The sequence below is a fragment of the Pongo pygmaeus genome, chromosome 9 (genome assembly GCF_028885625.2).
Source record: "Pongo pygmaeus isolate AG05252 chromosome 9, NHGRI_mPonPyg2-v2.0_pri, whole genome shotgun sequence".
In the NCBI taxonomy this organism is placed as follows: domain Eukaryota; kingdom Metazoa; phylum Chordata; class Mammalia; order Primates; family Hominidae; genus Pongo; species Pongo pygmaeus.
Window position 1 is genome coordinate 94,504,738 of NC_072382.2, and position 20,125 is coordinate 94,524,862.

The following is a 20,125-nucleotide window of genomic DNA, read 5'->3' on the forward strand; positions in this document are numbered from 1 at the left end:
TTTTAATCCACTAATTTGGGGGTGGACGTAATTTATATTAGCATGTCTTGTCAACAATATGTAGGGGTTCCTTGTCAGTATGTGAGAATAGCACCCTTTAATTAAATAAAGGTTTGACAGCACAGCCATGGGTAGGATAGCTCCAAAAGTATGTCCTATTCACTGCTTAATGAGGAAATAAACTTATTATCAGGAAAGTATGTTGTGTATAACAGTCAGATAGTATAATATTCATCTCCTCTATAGTATTTAATAAAAAAGCTTTTGGCCTGGTTGGGTGGCTCATGCCTGTCATCTCAGCATGTTGGGAGGCTGAGTTGGGAGGATCACTTGAGGCCCAGAGTTGGAGACCAGCCTGTGCAACATAGTGGAACCCTGTCTCTACAAAAAAAAAAAAAAAAAAAAAAAGAAAGAAAGAATTAGAAGGGTGTGGTGGTGACATGCACCTATAGACCTAGATACGCAGGAGGATGAGGGTCGCTTGAGCCTAGAGTTTGAGGTTATAGTGAGGACTATGATGGCACCACTGCACTCCAGCCGGGGTGACAGAGAAAGACCCTGTCTCAAAAGAAAAAAAAAAAGAGGAAAGATTGAAAGGAAGAAACTTTTCGGGTTTTGGGGTGGGATGTCTCTGAACCTGCAGTACAACCGAAATAGGATTCAAGGCTCCAAAAAGAAAATAGATCCCTGAGGGAAGGGGGTGATGATCTTCTTTTGAGATATTAGAATGAGGTGGGTTTTGATGGCTTGAATGGCGCAGATACTTCCTTATTCCTCAGGCCATGGTTGAGGAGACTTTTCCTAATAATCTAGAACAGACTCAGAGGTATAGACTATTTGTAAATAAGATTACTTTATTCCTGCATCTTGATTGTTTCTTCCTTATATTTTCCCTTTCCCTTTCCCACTTGGCAAGAATTGGCTTTCTGTTCAGGGATCTTTTTGCATCTTTGTCCAGCTTTAGCCTGGTGATAACTGCCCTGCTGCGGTGAATGCCCACATGGGCGGTTGTGCAATTAGCTTTTTTCCACTGCACCTGTTCAAGGTAGATGACATACTTCATCCTGTAAACATGGATCACTTTGCCAATTTGCTGACCTTTATAGTGTCCTCACACAACTGAACTTCATCATCCTTTCAGATGGGCATGGATTGAACATCGTATTCCTGTCTCAGCTCTTTGGAAAGAAGGGAAAATGTAATCCTCCTGAGAATGTGGGAAGGCTCATTAAAATGTCCTTTATGGTTCTTGATTCAGTCTAAAGTGATAAATCGATTGAATTTCATTTTGGTCACTGCCACTTCGGCGATGGCCACAAAAAAGAGATGACTATTTTTATAGTAATTAGTCTGGTTATCTGAAGTTGAGAGATGCCTCTCAATTCAAGTTTCATTTTTTGCCTATGGATGGGGGGCGGTAACCTTAGCCCACGCCTTTCTTCTCCACATTAGGGGCTGAATGGATGGCCTACCCCAAAACCCCATCAGTTCACCCTGATAGGTCCCTGAGCCTCACTTTTGCAAACCTCAGATTTGCTTACAGCAATCTGAAGCAAACAGTTTGGGGGTGACTATGAGGCAGTTCTTACATGTTTCAATAATGCATGGTGGAATTTTGTTGTACCCCTTCCACCCATGTGTCCAATTATACCACACACGACAAGGTGAATGAAGATGTTTTATTTTCAAGGTTCAGTAGGGAAGTATGTTTAAAATTGGTTGAGGACTCTAAGCTCTTTCCCCCTCCGCCAAAAAAAAAAAATATATTTCTGGGAAATATATTTCTGTCTTCTATATAATGATCATGGCTGTTTGTTGTATGAATGTGACAGAAGCTGCAATAAAAATGAGTAATCAGATGCCAATACCACCTCTGACACCCCTAGATCAGCAAAAAAGTGCAAGTGATTTGTCTGCTAATAGCTGGAAATTGTGCTACAAGTATGTGTTGTCGGAAACTTTAAAATCACAAATATGTGATGTTTAAATATTAGTATGTAGATAGATGATAATACTGCTGTAGTTGGCTGAAAGGGAAAGAAAAGTCACTGTGATGTTAACACAGCAAGGCTATCATCCATCATGAAGGAAATGCTTAGATGATCACAATAAAAGAATTGAAGTTAGAAACACAGATTATTATGAATAGAGCAGATGATGTTAAGGTACAGTGTTTAGGGAGAATGTATCCAACAGCCCCAAGGATTTGGTTGGGACAGAGCTGCTGGCTATTTCTTTATATTTTTTGTTGTTGTTTTGCTGCCATAGAAGCCTCACTCCCTAGGATAGAGAGGGCATCTCTGTTGTCAGCCTGTGATACAAACTTTAGCAGCACCAACTGCCACTGGGCTGCCCCCAGCTTTCCTGAGATACAGTGGGGAGATTCTTTGTGCAGTTAACCTAGACAACGCATCAGAAACATGGGCTCTGGGGCTCTGGGGACCACACAGGAGCTATGGAGAAGGAGGCTGAAGTAGCCAAGAGTAATGATGGGGAGGTTTTGTTTATTTATTTATTTATTTATTTATTTATTTATTTATTTATTTTTCAGAAACTGAGAATTCCTATGTGAAATTGTTATTGTGCTGAATATGACCCCACATTTTCTTTTGGAAATCCAAACCAGACACTATCTTATACAGACCCCTGGCATATGAGGTGATCATTAGGAGTTTGCAGAGACTTATGGTCAGTGCAAGACCCAGAGGTTTTCATTCCAGCTCCCATTATCAAGAGAAGGTGTAAATAGCCCATCGCCCTCACCCACTTCTATGCTGTGGAATCCCTGGTTGCAGAGTATTGCAAAGTGTACTGATCATAGGTTGATGGTGGTAAAGGATAAAATTGGGAGTTCACATGAAAAGGTAAAATCTGTTCTTCCTACTCAGATGGTTCATTATAGTAATCAGCATTGGGTGGATTCTCATCACTTGGAGACTCACTCTTGTCTTGCTGGAGCTCTTACAAAGCGTTGCTAAGGTAGGATACTGCTGGTGCAGGTAGGGATAGTTCGCAAGGCTCAGGGTCTTTCTTTCAGAAAAAAAGATGCAGAGGAGAGATGTTTCTATTTTTTTTTTTTTTTCAGCACATGGTTGTTACCCAAAGTTATTTTACTGAATTAGTTTAGTTTTTTTTTTCTTGGTGGAAACTAATGAGGTGGTGGCATTCACATAAGAAATTCACTTTTTTGAGTATACCTATGACTCTATATGTAATTCCTTCTCTTTCTTACCAGAGAAAATATAAAAACGCAAATACATGACAATGCTATAAATACTGTAATAACCTGGAATCACATCTAATCTACAAAATAATTTTTAATTAAAAAGTAAATCATCTAGAAAAAAAAAGATGTTTCTATTAATGTGGCCATGGTGGATGGGAAAGCTCTGTTTCTGAGAGGTCATCAACGCCCCCAAATTGCTTTTGTACTTTCATACTCTGATTATTATTACAAGATGACAAATATGAGGATGCTCCTGGGTTGACTCCTATCTGTGGCAAATGCCATGTAACTTGTAGTAATAAACACCCATGCAATTGCACACATTCAGGATGATTCAGCTGTCTGTCATCACAGCATGAAAAGTGGCCTACACTGTTTCTCCCTCCTCTGGGCCCCTTCAGATTGGCACAGTGGAAAGACAATACCACAGAGATTAGCTTTCAAGAGAGACACAGAGTGGTGTGTGCTTTTCATGCATTTCCTCAAAAACATAGGAATGAAAGTTTTGTCAAAAAAATCAGATCAGATTTAAAAATTTTAGGAGTTTATTGTGCACTCAAAAGAATAGCTGGGGAACTGGGAGGCTTCAAACCAGAAGAGGTAAGAAGCTCTGCTTATGGCCGGGTGTGGTGGCTCACGCCTGTAATCCCAGCACTTTGGGAGGCCGAGGCGGGTGGATCACGAAGTCAGGAGATCAAGACCATCCTGGCTAACATGGTAAAACCCTGTCTCTACTAAAAATACAAAACATTAGCCGGGCATGGTGGTGGGCACCTGTAGTCCTAGCTACTCAGGAGGCTGAGGCAGGAGAATGGCGTGAACCCGCCCTTGCAAAGGATATGATCTTGTCCCTGCAAGGATATGATCTTGTTTGTTTGTTTGTTTGTTTTTTTGAGACAGAGTTTCACTCTTCTTGCCCAGGCTGGAATGCAATGGTACAATCTTGGCTCACTGCAACCTCTGCCTCCCAGGTACAAGTGATTCTCCTGCTTCAGCCACCCAAGTAGCTGGGATTACAGGTGCCTGCCCCCAGGCCCAGCTAATTTTTTTGTATTTTTAACAGAGATGGGTTTCACCACGTTGGCCAGGCTGGTCTCGAACTCCTGATCTCAGGTGATCCACCCACGTCACCTCCCAAAGTGCTGGGATTACAGGCATGAACCACCACACCCAGCTGATATTCCTTTTTATGGCTGCATAGTATTCCATGGTGTATACGTACCACATTTTCTTTGTCCTTTCTATCATTCATTGACATTCAGGTTGATTCCACGTCTTTGCTATTGTGAATAGCACTATAATGAACATATGCATGCATGTGTCTTTAGAATAGAATCATTTATATGGGGGGGGGTATATATAATCCCAGTAATGGGATTGCTGGGTCGAATGGTATTTCTATATTTGGGTCTTTGAGAAATCTTCACAAAGTTTTCACAATGTTTGAACCAATTTATGCTCCTGCCAACAGTGTAGAAGTGTTCCTTTTTCTCCACAACTTTGCCAGCATCTGTAGCCCTGACTGCATTTTTATTCCCTGAAGCTAAACACATTTCCACAGGCCTTGGGTTTTCTGGGGAATATGGGACATGTTCCCCACTTAAAAAAAAGTTTCAAAATCAGAAATATGTAGGTATCATGACAGTTCTGAAATATTATAGCTGTCAGATGATACTAGCTGACAGAGGAAAGATTTCCCAGTGATATGAAAAGAATAAGTTGTTTCATCAGTAGACGAAGTTATGGCATCACAATAAGAATGTATAGATTCTGAATACAGCTGGTATTCTATAATGTAAAGTCATTACTTAGACGACTTGTAATGAAAGATACAAAATATATATTTCAAATATATGTGCAGTGAGGGTGAGTCTCTAGTGAAGCATGCTGTCCTCTCTTTCTCTATTCTACCTGGCTTCTATGTTTGTGTGTCTGAGTCTATCCTCTTACTCCACGCATGCTGGCTTTTTTACTCCTGCATGGCCTCCTCTGCTTGGAAGGATCATTTCATCCTAGTTATCCAAGGGCTGAGGTTTCTAGCAAGAAATGCCACGATGACATTTCCATATGACCTGCCTACATGATCAATGGAGTGTCAACCTAAATAACAAACAGAGAGAGGCTCTCTAAAAGAAAAATGATATTTATTCAAGAATAGGGCATTGCAATGGGAATATCTGTGCCATGGTAAACTATGTGCATATTCAAGGAAGTAAAGGCATATGAAGGGTTTTAAAGAAAAAGTTAGGGGGATTACATAATTGTTTTGAGATAATTATTCTTGGCTACAAGGATCAATAACAAAAGTGGCACCAGACTCAGGCTGGCTGGCAGTTTCTAGGGAGATGTACTTGCAGGAGTATTTTTTGTGTGTGAGGTTGCAATGGCCTTCGTGCAAGGTTGTGGTTTTTTGTCATCAGCCATTTGTGCATGACAGCTCTCTCTTCATGGCCTTCCCTGGTTCTATTTGTCAGGGTTTTTAACACAAGTGACCCTGTTTTGATTCTGACAACTTTCACAAGAGGCACAATGGCCTAGGAATGTAATGGTTATTTTCTTCTAGGGCTTCTATTATCTTCACCTGTTTCAAAGAGGGGAGCCAGAGTGCTGGGATTGGATTTAAACAACCTGGGAGGTGATTTATACCAGGACTATGGTCAATTCCATTCTCTTCGGGATTGGTTTTCTAAGGCAGCATGAATTAGTCTTGCCTCTGGAACCCAGGGATTCCTGTTTGTGCGGGCATTGAATAAATGCTATCTGCTTACACTAATGGTTCAAAGACTGGAGAGATGATGCCTGATGTTCACAGCACAAGTTTCTATTACTTTCAGGAATAAGAGGAAGAACACTCACATATTAATAATGGTAATTCTGCAGACACTCAAAAACATCATTTTGATCTTGGAAAGGCCAAATTGTATTCACTCTAATGGACATGTTTGTCTGCACTGCTCTCAAGTGTTGGTGGAAAGCTACTATTTATGCTCTACTGAACACAGGCAAAGATCTGTCAGCAGACTCCTCTATGTTTATAAAGCCATAGCGGGGACTTGCTGTGCTTTAAGAGTAAATGTAGTGCTGCAAGTGGCTGATAACATTCCTGAGATTTGTGAAGTTTGGCGTTTTAAAGACATTCCCACAGAGCTTTTGGTGATTATGTTCACCAACTCAACTGTAAGCAGGAAGCTTTAGTTTCCCAGCTGCACTGAGATTATCAGACTGTAAACAGAATATTTTGAGAGTTATTGCTTTAAAGAGTGGTTGCTTTGAATCTGCAAAGTATTAGTAAAATTGCTGCTAGATGGGGAAGGTTGAGCTATGGTCAGATCTTTCCGATATGACTTGAGAGAGAAGTCTGGAAGTTTGCCACTCTCAGTTTTCACCTTCTTAGCATATGTCCTCTTGAAAAACTCAATTCAGAGATGATGATGTGGCTTTAGTTTGTGGAAGGATGCCAAAAACTCCACATGAACTCTAGCAAGTATCTTCAGAGCCTGCTTAACTGCAGCATACATTACAGAACAGGAGTCTTTAGCATGCCTGGCCCCGTGACTGTCAGCATCACAGAGAAGGATTGGCACCCATCTCTAGGTAATTACCTAGGTGAACATTCTAGTGAATTGCCACCTAGGCATCACATTGAGAGTTATTTCTGTACACCCCAAGTATTATAGCTCTATGACATAATGGTGCTAAAGATAATGGTGTCACACCGAACACTGGGAAAGGGCAGCAAAGCCAATTTTGACAAGTTAAAGACCCCTGGGTCTGATTATTTCAAAAAGAGGGAGAATGAAGCCTCCAGCTTTGTTGTGCAGCAGCAGGCCATGGTTTGTGATAAAGACAGCAAGGGATAAAGAAAAAGGTGAAAAAGAAACTCTGCAAGGTGGCCCCATCTGTGTGATTATTATGACTGTAAAGCATGCTCTTCTGGCTGCTGAATCCTTTGGAAGGCAGTGATATACTAGCCAAGCTCTTTACTTCTGGAATCAGCTTTGTGGGTGTGTATCTGTGTAAGGCAAACCTAATGGGAAATAGAGATAAGGTGTTATCAGAGATTTCTTTCTAAAGGAAATTATCTGGTACTACCAGTCTTTATAGGCAAGCTATATCTAATCTATGGAGGCCTTCCTGCAATATTTAATCATGCAGGGCAGTGAATTTATGAACATGTTGGTGTAGACAATTGTTAAAATCAATACAGGCCTTCATCAATTATGTCATGCCAACAACATCATGATCCTTAGCCATATTCTTTTTTTATTATTATTATACTTGAAGTTCTGGGATACATGTGCAGAACGTGCAGGTTTGTTACATAGGCATACATGTGCCATGGTAGTTTGCTGCACCCATCAACCCGTCATCTACATTAGGTATTTCTCCTAATGCTACCCCCCCCTCCTTATCCCCCAACCCCCAACAGGCCCTGGTGTGTGATGTTCCCCTCCCTGTGCCCATGTTTTCACTGGGTGGACTCCCACTTATGAATGAGAACATGTGGTGTTTGATTTTCTGTTCCTGTATTAGTTTGCTGAGAATGATGGTTTCCAGCTTTATCTATGTCCCTGCAAAGGACATGAACTCATCCTTTTTTATGGCTGCATAGTATTCCATGGTGTATACGTGTCACATTTTCTTTATCCAATCTAACATTGATGGGCATTTGGGTTGGTTCCAAGTCTTTGCTATTGTGAATAGTGCTGCAATAAACATACGTGTGCATGTGTCTTTATAGTAGAATGATTTATAATCCTTTGGGTATATACCCAGTAATGGGATTGCTGGGTCAAATGATATTTCTAGTTCTAGATCCTTGAGGAATTGCCACACTGTCTTCCACAATGGTTGAACTAATTTACACTCCCACCAACAGTGTAAAAGCGTTCCTATTTCTCTACATCCTCTCCAGCATCTATTGTTTCCTGACTCTTTAATGATCACCTTTCTAACTGGCATGAGATGGTATCTCATTGTGGTTTTGATTTGCATTGCTCTAATGACCAGTGATGATGAGCTTTTTTTCATGTGTTTGTTGGCCACATAAATGTCTTCTTTTGAAAAGTGTCTGTTCAGATCCTTCACCCACTTTTTGATAGGGTTTTTTTTTCTTATAAATTTGTCTAAGTTCCTTAAATTCTGGATATTCGCCCTTTGTCAGATAAGTAGATTGCAAAAATTTTCTCCCATTCTGTAGGTTGCCTGCTCACTCTGATGATAGTTTCTTTTGCTGTGCAGAAGCTCTTTAGTTAAATTAGATCCCATTTGTCAATTTTGGCTTTTGTTACCATTGCTTTTGGTGTTTTAGTCATGAAGTCTCTGTCCATGCCTATGTCCTGAATGGTATTGCCTAGGTTTTCTTCTAGGGTTTTTATGGTTTTAGGTCTTACATTTAAATCTTTAACCCATCTTGAGTTAATTTTTGTATAAGGTGTAAGGAAGGGGTCCAGTTTCAGTTTTCTGCATATGTCCTTAGTCATATTCTAAATATATCCTGGCCATGGCAAGGAAAACCTCACTATCAATATAATCACAAAATACACAATTCTTTTTAATGCCTGCCTAAGACAAATTCCAGATACCTGCATAGGCCAGATAAAGACACTCCATTCACGCATGCTTCCTCTGGAAGCTTTCCATGGTGCCTCCTAGTTGCCCCTGCACAGACCTCCAGGTAAATTAAATATACTGGAGATTCCTTGACATATTGATTCCTTGGCAAACTCCCATGGAAAGCAGGTGTCTTTGAGCCCAACTGGCTGGCTCTGAGTGTCTCAAGGAAGTGTTCATTCTGGGAAGCTGAAAGGAAGGAAACATTCCAGCAGTCTGTGGCCACATACCCTTGCATGGTGCAGACTCAGCAATGTCTGATGATATGCTAAGGAATCTGGATTTATTGAAATTACTTATGCGAGCATCCTCAAAACAAAGCGAAGCTATAATTAATCTGAATTCTGTAATCTCAGGGATTGTTCCTAACACACCGTAGGGTAAAAGCTATCAACCAAACCCAGGTCTGCATTTTAAAAACTGATACATAATAGATGTACATATTTGGGCATGCATGTGATATTTCATACATTTTTATAATGTGTAAAGATCAAATCAGGGAAATTGGGATATCTATCACCTTAACTATTTATCTTTTCTTTGTACTAGGAGCATTTGATTTATTCCCTTCTTGCTATTTTGAAATGTATAAGGTATTAATGTTAACTATAGTCACCCTACTGTCAATCAGCACTTTAAACAAAGGTCGGCACTGACTAAAAGTGTGGTGAGACAGTAGGATTCCTCAAATATTAGCAAGTTCTAGTGTCCCTGTGCTTCTCAAGACTTCTGACCACTTGTTAGTGGAATATAACAACAAGTTGTACCTGGTGAATAAACTGTCATCAGGTAGAACAAATTAGAACACACAACTACTTCCTCTACAAAGGAAAATATGATTACTTTGACCCACAATCTAGATCTGTGCTGTTCAATGCAGCAGCCACTAGACATACAGAGCCACCAAGCACTTGAAATGTGACTTGTCCAAAGTGAGATGTGCTCTAAGTATAAAATACACACCAGAATTCAATAGCATTAAAAAAGAATGTAAAATATTCCATTCATGATTTTTTATTTTAATTACATATGGAAATAATCTTTTTGTATATTTGATTGATAAAACTATATCACTACATTTAATTTCTCCTGTTTCTTTTCACTTTTTAAGTATGGCTACTAGAAAAATTTCAATTACCTTTGTGGCTTGCATTTGTGACTCACATTATATTTTTAGTGGATAGCACTTGATTGAGAAATTTCATCCCGCTCTGTGCTTAACATCAACTCTTGATTAGTAGTGTGGTCAAACAGAGGAGATGCTTAGATTTGTCTTTCCTGAAAGTCAGTGTATACAACCTGCCCATCCTACATTCTGGGAGCACCAAACTTGGTCTCCATCTGCAGAAATCTTGGACAGTGTAAATTGATGCTACAGAGAAAACCCAAGACTCCTACTGAACAAGATGCAGCCATACAACCAAATGGCTGTGAGGTCAGTGGAGGGATGTGTCCAGTGTGTCATTGTTGACCTGGAATGCTTTGTCATGCAAGCTGGCACAGGCAAGTACCAGCCCAGGGAGGGACACATCCATCATGGCTTAACCATGCTCACAGGCTTCACTGAGCAGAGAAAACATACGCAATAGAGGCATGAATGAATGTGCAGCTTCCCAAACATGCTCATCTGGTGTCTCTGGGAAAGTAAAAGATGATCCCAGCTGCTAAGACGGAAAAGCTTGGCTTTTTATTTTTTAAGGAAAGATAATTTTTATGCATTCTCCTTTTCTTCTTTTAAAACAAAATGAAATAAATTTCTTAATTTATTAGTGTGGGAGAAGGTATGAGTTTGAGGAAAAGGTGAAAAATTGCTCATAAGGAAACAAAATAAAATGCTATGAGTGTGTTTATGACTGACAGATTATAATCTTCTTTATTACAACAATTGATGGAACTCCTGTTGGGGGATACATTTCTTTGAGAGTGGAAGATTGGCAGGAGCAGTCTATTATTGCTGCAGCATTGGTTGTTTCATTTATAAAATAAATAACCATCCTGATATTTAGACAGAGGAAGTTAAAATACATTTTGCCTTCTGGCTAAGATAAAAATCTTACCAATATTGTCATAAGAAATGCACATTTAAAAACCACTGTAATATAACTATGTGTTATGGAATGTGGAATATTCTTATTTTGAAATCTTTTATTTATTTTTATTATTTTATTTTCCAGAGAATAAATGTAATACCTGTTGTTCTGAAATGTTACTGTTATTTTACTTTAAAACAGATTATGAAGTATTATTTTTTAGGAAAGTGTCCAAAGAAGAAAAAAAAACAGTTGTTTTAAAGGAATGAGCTTAAAGAGGCCAAAATTTGTAATAATTTAAATATCAAGCTGAAATAATAACAAACCAAGTAAATTGAAGTCCACAAGCCATAGTGATCCTCAAAAAGGGGAGGGGAGGGATAAGACAAAGCTCTTTTCTCCTCCCTTCAGGTTGCCAGCTCACACAATATAAAGCTCTTTTATACAGAAGAATACTAGTTGATGAATGTAGAAGGACTAATGGAATTAGAGTGTCACTATTTTCCGATGTTTAATATAATAATGGATCCAGGCATGCATTATCAATGGTTGTTAAAATTAGTAACTGAAAGTTGTTTGCAAAAGACGATATTTTCATGGTGCCAAAGTCTCAGCTTATAGACTTTTGATAGATGTAAAAGCAAAACTGTACCTTTGTAATGAAGGAAACTGATGCTTAATCCCTTAATCCAGTGATAAAACTCAGATCACTAACTGGGGTCACGTGACATCCTGGGCCTCCTGATGAAGCATACAACTTTGTCTATGAAATGTTCTTGCCAAAAATGTTTATTCTGAATCTAATCAAGCCTAGAAACTACACTATTCAATACAGGAATCTAAGGGAGAAAAGTTTTCCACAACCCTCTTTGGGTCCCTGGCTGGGTCTGGAAATAGAGCTGGCAGACATATTAACAGGAGAAGAGCAGACACATGTTGTATTAGTCCATTTTTATGCTGCCAGTAAAGACATATCTGAGACTGGGAAGAAAAGGAGGTTTACTCTGACTTCCAGTTCCACATGGCTGAGGAGGTCTCATAATCATGGCAGTGGCTTCTTCCTCATTTTTGCAGCAAATGGCAGCAGCAAGAGAGAAAACATGAGGAAGAAGCCCTGATAAACCCATCAGATCTCTGGACACTTATTCACTATCACGAGAATAGCACGGGAAGGACCACCCCCACGATTCAATTACCTCCCCCTGGGTCCCTCCCACAACACATGAGAATTCTGGAAGATAAAATTCAAGTCGAGATTTCAGTGGGGACATGGCCAAACCATATTATTCCACCCCTGGCCCCTCCAGATCTCATGTCCTCACATTTCAAAACCAATCATGCCTTTTCAACAGTCCCCCAAAGTCTTAACTCATTTCAGCACTAACCCAAAAGTCTACAGCCCAAAGTCTCATCTGAGACAAGGCAAGTCCCTTCCACCTATGAGCCTGTAAACTGAAAAGCAAGCTAGCTACTTCCTAGATAAAATGGGGTTATAGGTATTGGGTAAATGCAGCCATTCCAAATGTGAAAAAATTTGCCAAAACCAAAGGGTTACAGGGCCCATGCGAGTCCAAAATTCAGCGGAGCAGTCAAATCTTAAAGCTCCAAAATGATCTCCTTTGACTCCAGGTCTCACATCCAGGTCATGCTGATACAAGAGTTGGGTTCACATGGTCTTGGGCAGCGCCACGCTGTGGCTTTGCAGGGTACAGCCTCCGTTTTGGCTGCTTTCACGGGCTGGCATGGTCTGCAGCTTTTCCAGACACACGGTGGAAGCTGTTGGTGGATCTATTATTCTGGGGTCTGAAGGATGGTGGCCCTCTTCTCACAGTTCCACTAGGCAGTGTCCCATTAGGGATTCTGTGTGGGGGCTCCCATCCCATGTTTCCCTTCCACACTGCCCTCAGAGGTTCTCCATGAGAGCCCCGCCCCTGCAGCAAACTTTTCCCTGGGCATCCAGGCATTTCCATATATCTTCTGAAATCTAAGTGTATGTTCCCAAACCTCAGTTCTTGACTTCTGTGCACCCGCAGGCTCAAGACCAAATGGAAGCTGACAAGTCTGGGACTTCCACCCTCTGCAGCCATGGCCGGAACTCTATGTTGGCCCCTTTCAACCACAGCTGGAGTGGCTAGGACACAAGGCACAAAGTCACTAGGCTGCACATAGTATGGGGACCCTGGGCCCAGCCCACAAAGCCACGTTTTCTTCCTGGGCCTCCAGGCCTGTGATGGGAGGGGCTGCTGGGAAGTTCTTTGACATGGCCTGGAGACATTTTCCCCATGGTCTTGGGGATTAACGTTAGGCTCCTTGCTACTTATGCAAATGTCTGCAGCTGGCTTGAATTTCTCCCAGAAAATGGGTTTTTCTTTTCTATCACATAGTCAGGCTGTAAATTTTCCAAACTTTTATGCTCTGCTTCCCTTATAAAATCAAATGCCTTTAACAGCACTCAAGTTACCTCTTGAATGCTTTGCTGCTTAGAAATTTCTTTCTCAAGATACTCTAAATCATCTGTCTCAAGTTCAAAGTTCCATAAATCTCTAGGGCAGGGGCAAAATGCTGCCAGTCTCTTTGCTAAAACATAATAAGAGTGACCTTTGCTCCAGTTCCCAACAAGTTCCTCATCTCCATCTGAGATCACCTCAGCCTGAATTTTATTGTCCATATCACTATAAGCATTTTGGTCAAAGCCATTCAACAAATCTCTAGGAGGTTCCCAACTTCCCCACATTTTCCTGTCTTCTTCTGAGTCCTCCAAACTGTTCCAACCTCTGCCTGTTACCCAATTCCAAAGTTGCTTCCACATTTTCAGGTATCTTTTCAGCAACACCCCACTCTACTGGTACTAATTTACTGTATTAGTTAATTTTCACGCTGACGATAAAGACATACCTGAGACTGGGAAGAAAGGAGGTTTAATTTGACTTACACTGCCACATAGCTGGGGAGGTCTCATAATCATGGCAGAAGGTGAAAGGCACTTCTTACGTGGTAGCAGCAAGAGAGCAAAAATGAGGAAGAAGCAAAAGCAGAAACCCCTAATAAACCCATCAGATCTCCTGAGATTTATTCACTATCATGAGAATAGCACAGGAAAAGACCAGCCCCCGTGATTCAATTACCTTCCCCTGGGTCCCTCCCACAACACGTGGGAATTCTGGGAGATACAATTCAAGTTGAGATTTCAGTGGGTACACAGCCAAACCATATTACACGTATTTGAGAAATTTTACATGATATGGGAGGCTTCATAAGGAAATGTAGATGCAATGAAACAGGGAAACCTGCATACATTGTAAGCTAAGTGTGATGAAGAAGAGGATAGTTGTAGAGAAACGTGATTGGACAAAAAGAGATATGATCTAATAACAAAAAACTGGGGAAAATTCAGCAAGGCCTTCTTGTCTCTGATTGTTTTCTGTGTCTCTGTGTCTTCAGAGGTGAGGGCATTCCTTTCCTCCTGGTATGAGGAGGACCCCTCTAGAATGAGAATTTATGACCTATTTTCAGGGAGAAGTCACCTATGGCTTGCTTCGTGGGAGAAGGGGCAAGGGAAATCCAGTTTCTAAGGCCTGCCTCGGGAGAGGATGGGGGCAAGGTCAAAGAGACCTTCTCTTCTGTGGTTTTCTCAGTTTCCTTCAGCTTAAAATCCTCAGCATGCCAAGGTGCCATATTTTGGGGTAGTACGTTCTGTGTCCCGGCAGTAGCTACTGGTTATATGTGGCTATTGAGCAATTAGAATGAGGCTTGCTTGAATTGAGATGTGGTAAAGTGTAAAATACTGGACTTTGATATCTTACTATGAGGAAAAAAAAGAATGTAAAAATACCTCAAGTTAATTACATGTTAAAATGATAATGTTTTGGATAGGTTGGGTAAAATGAAACATATTATTAAAGTTAATTTTACCTGTTTCATTTTACTTTCTAAAGCCTTAAAGTTTTAACAGCTGTATCACATTTCAGGACTTCAAGAGTCTTAATCAATTGAAGATAGAAGAAACTGGCATTTGCATCACTCTCCCAGCTGTACCTTCACAGACCTGGACATATATGGTCACTGTAATTAAGTGACAACTCACAAATGTCCCTTAAGGGTGGGAAGTGTTGATTTGGCTGACAGGACAGGCTCACATTTAGTTAGGAGATGGGTTATTGAAATTTAACATAGTTAGGAGATGGGTTATTGAAATTTAACATAGTTAGGAGATAGGTTATTGAGATTTAACATAGTTAGGAGACAGGTTATTGAAATTTAACATAGTTAGGAGATATGTTATTGAGATTTAACATAGTTAGGAGATGGGTTATTGAAATTTAACAGGGCTACAGCAGTCCCTCCATTAGGACCTTCCTTCCTCATCTTACAAGATGGGAAGAATAGATACTTATTACAGATATCATCATTACTAGTTACACACAATGCAGGAAAGGAGGATCAGATACTCCTGGAGGCTGTTCTTCATCACACATGCTTTTCTCAATGCATGTATATGTGTGTTATATGTGTTATCTCAAACAGTTCCACCTCTGACTTGGTTTGTCCTTTGAGCTGTAATGTATTTAAAAGTCACTGTCACTATTTGTGGGGGGGGTGTGTGTGTGTGTGTGTGTTTGAAACATTCTGAGAAAAATCTGTATAGTGATGATATGTGCCTTTATGGGCATCTTGTAATGTTGACAGGTGACTTTTTGTTTTTCTGATGCTTTTTATCTCTGAGGTTTTCACTTTTTTTAATAAAATTATCTCCTGGGTTTCCTCTTACATTTACATTCTGCAGAAGTCTTAGTCCCCTTTTGATCAATTTCTTTATTGAACAGTCTTTTACCATTCCTCAACGCATCCAGAGTCACACTTGATAACTCATGTGAGGCCTAAAAACATCAAACTTTCTTTCAGAAGAGACATAGGCTATCAAAATAAGCTCCAGAGCTGCTTCTCATTCTTGACCCAGTCATCACTGAAGTTCCATGAAGTATTAATCCCAAACCAACATGAGCCTTTTTCAACCTTGCAACAGCTTCCAATTTCTGTCTTAGAAAACCATGTGTTCCTCTTAAATATTCCTCTCTCTCAGAATGCAAAAGTGCACCTTCACAATGAGAACTAGGGAAAAAATTTATCGATTCAGCATTGACCTGAGGGTTCTGGCCACTGCTATCAGGCAAGGGAAATAAACACAAGGTATAAAGATCCAAAAGAAATATTCACAGATAAAGTCACTGTTTATAGAAAAAAAAAATCCAAAATAAACTTCTACAGACAAATTATTACAACTAAAGAGTGATTTTAACATGGTCATTGAATCATTGAATACAAGGACATTATATAAAAACTGTTTTTCTATGTACTAGCAATCAACAATTTGTAAATGAAGTAAAAAAACAATTAAGATAGTATTAAAAAAACTAAAGAATAAATCTGACAAAAGATGTGTAATACCTCTATGCTGAAAATTATTGAACAATATTGAGAGAAATCTCAACTCCTAAATCAGTGGAAAGATATATTATGTTCACAGTCTGGAAGATTCAATATTTTTGTGATGTCAATTATGTACAAATTAATCTACATATTCAGTACAATCTCAATCAAAATTGAAGCAGGTTTTTCACTGGAGATTAAAAAGTTGATTTTAAAATATTTATATTCAGGGATCTAGAACTGCCAAGAATACTTTGGATAAAAAAAAAAAAGTTCAAGGACTTAACTAAAACCTCACTATAAAGCTATAATAATTAAAAGTTCGTGTTGGTGCAAGAAAAGACAAACAGACCAATGGAATGGAACGGAGAGCCCAGAAACAGATCTATACTTATACGGTCACTTTATTTATATAAAACTACTGCAATTATAGGGAGAAAGGATGGTCTTTTAAATACATGTTGCTGGAACAAATGCGTATTTCTATATTTTAAAAAAAATAACCTTGAGCTGTTCTTCACAGTGTCCACAAAATTAATTTCATATGAATCATAGTCCTAAATGCCAAAGGGAAAACAATACAAATTTTAGAAGAAAATATCATCATGACCTTGGGGTAAGCAAAGCTTTCTTAAATAATACACAGAGAATCCTAATCATAAAAGGGAAGGTTTATCGATAAAACTTCATTAAAATTAAGAACTCTGTTCCTTAAACAACACCATTTAAAAAGTGAAAAGGCAGCCATTCACTTGGATAAAATATTTATAATAATTAAAGAAAAGAATCATATCCAGAATACATAAAGAACTCCTACAAATCAATAAGGAAAAGACAAACAATTCAATATAACCAATGGGCAAAGACTTACATAAGCTCTTCACAAAAGAAGATATCCAAATAGCCAATAAACATATGAAAAGAGGTTCAGCCTCATGACTTTTCAGAAAAATGCAAATTAAAACCACAAGTTGCCATAGTTTTCCAACTACAAGTCCACCTCAATAACTAAAGCCAAAAAGACTGACAATTTCAAGTGTTAGTGAAGATAAGAGCAACTGGAACCCTCATGTATTCCTGGAGCAAGTGTAAATGGATAAACCATTTGAAAGACATTTCTATCATATTTTTAATACCTAATAACCAAGAGAAATGAGTACACACGTTCATCAAAACGCTAAAGGAACCTTTGTTTGCCAAGCCTCTAAGTTTAATAAAACATGACTAGAGAGACTCCACCTTGAAGTAAATAGCTAGGCACTCTCAAGACACCTATAAAGTTAATGCTTATGATCTGAAAACAGCCACATTCTAAGCTGACCACCAATTATAATTACAAAATATTTATGGCCATACAGAACATTTTTCCACCAAGCCTACAGATGCCCAGATGTCCTAAGTGTGCAGCCCACTTTACTTAAAAATAAAATTAATGAGCAGGCTTAGGTTAAAGATGAATGGTCATTATAGCACCAATGGCCCCTACCTTTAGTGAGCACATCTGCACATTCCAGGTTTAATTAACTCCTAAGAGTGTTTTAAAAGTAGAGACACTAACAAAGGATGGAGCATTTTTCTTCCTGCTTTCTGAACATGACCTACTCTGTAATGGAGTAGTTTTCAATAAACTTGCTGCTTTCACTGTGCTGTATGACTTCTCTCAAATTATTTTCTGTGCGAGATCCAAGAACCTGTTCTTGGGGTCTGGATCGGGATGCTCTTTTTCCAGCAACAAAAAGACATACACAAGGATGTTAACAGCAGCTTTATTTGTAATTCTCCCAAACTTAAAACAATATAAATGTTTATTTTCAGGAAAGGGAAATTGTGTGTGTGTGTGTGTATACACACATATATATGCACACTTTTTTATATATATATAAGTATTCATATATATACTTACATATATTCATCTAATGGAATACCATACAGTGATGAAAAAGAAAGGACTACTATACACAACAACTTGGATGAATTTCACACACATTTTGTTGAGTGACACAAACCTAACACAAAACAGTATATACAAATACAATTCCGTTTATATAAAGCTCAAGAAGAGGCAAAACTAATGAATAATTATAAAAGCCAGAATAATAGTTACCATTTTAGGGTGGGAATTAACAGGTAAATGTGCTAGAAATGTTTTTCTTTAGTTTTTTTTTTTTTTACATGCACAAGGAGGCTGCGTAGAAATGCTTTATATCTTTTTTCTTTTTCTTTATTTTTTTTTTCTATAACCTCAGAAGGGAAGAAATGTTTTATATCTTGATCTGGGTAGTGGTTACATGAGCATTCACATGTGGAAAAATTTAATAAGCTCTACACTTAAGATTAATACATTTTGTAGTATATACTCATATTTATAAACTTTTTAAAAAAATTAATAAGTTATTCTGTAGTAAGGTTGGCGCCTACTAAAAGAAATTTTGGGAAACACAGAATTAAGGCTTTTCCTCATTTTGCCACAATTGTCCAGAAACATAATTTCTCCAAGTCAGAACAGACTCATCTGTTTTTAAAACATAATTAAACCTCATGGCCAACTAATTGGACTCTTTCCCAAAGAGAGACACAAACAGCTGTGTCTTAAAGATCAAGATTTTGTTATAACCTGCAAGCTATGGAAAATTCTGCCAGATGATTTGGAGACATTCATTTCTCCTTTATTTCTCTCTAGCAGAGCCACACTTTTGTTTAGGGTCCACCAGTTCTCCACCCAACTTCTAGGAAGGTGACTCTACCCATAGGTCCGAGGTAAGGCCTGATTCAGATATAGAGGAAGAAAAAATAGTTTTTCCTCTACCCTTCTAAGTTCTAAACTGGAGCCTCTTTAATAGAAGACAGATTAACAAGAAAAAAACAAAGAGAAGTGTATTAACATGTATATCCCATATATACATGGGAGATGCCCAGGGAAATGAGTAACTCTCAGAGAGTTGGCTTAGAATTCATGTTTAAATACTATCTGCAGCTAAAAACAAAGTCATGAGGGTGATCAGGAAAAGTACAGTAAATGAGAGAAAGGGTTTGTTATGCAGATTTTACTCCTTGTCTCCTCCCTTGATAAGAGTCTCTTGTTTAAATTTAGAGTCTTCATTCTCTCCTGGCATAGAGAGAAAGTCACCCTTACAAATGAAGAGTCCCCTCATAAAGTACATTTCCCTTACAAAAGGGCAGTGTATTCTGTTCAAGGAGCTTCTCCTGTATCTGCTGTGTCTCCAAATAGTCAGCTCAAAATAATCCTGACACCAAAGGGGCATATTTTGGGATTTGGGGGTGGCATATTCTTCTGGTCCCACAGAGTAAATTATAGTGATTTGTGTTCCCTTGGCAGGGAATGGTCTAGGGGTGAGCATGTGACATAGTTCTGTTAAGTCACATGGAAAGAGATCTGCTGTTGACATTCCCTTTGCAAAAATTGTAACAGTGAGAAAATTGTGTCAGTGGGGGAGATCTGATCTAGCCAACCCTGACTCTTGCCTTTAGCCTTCAAGCTGCCTTTAATTATTTCTGGGCTTAGGCCAAGCTAACTTTGGGAGACTTTTAGTTTACAGTTTAAAGATAATAGCCTTTCCCCCAAAATTAAGCCACCTTTGTAAAGCTAATAAGAGAGCACCAGACTAGGAGGATAGAGGATCCTGAATTCTGCTAGGTAGAAGTAAACTTATGACTGCCAGCCATTCTTCCAGGGGGTCACGAGATATGCAGCTCCCAGCACCATTTATTAGGGAAAACTGGCTAGCCATATGTAGAAAGCTGAAACTGGATCCCTTCCTTACACCTTATACAAAAATCAATTCAAGATGGATTAAAGACATAAATGTTA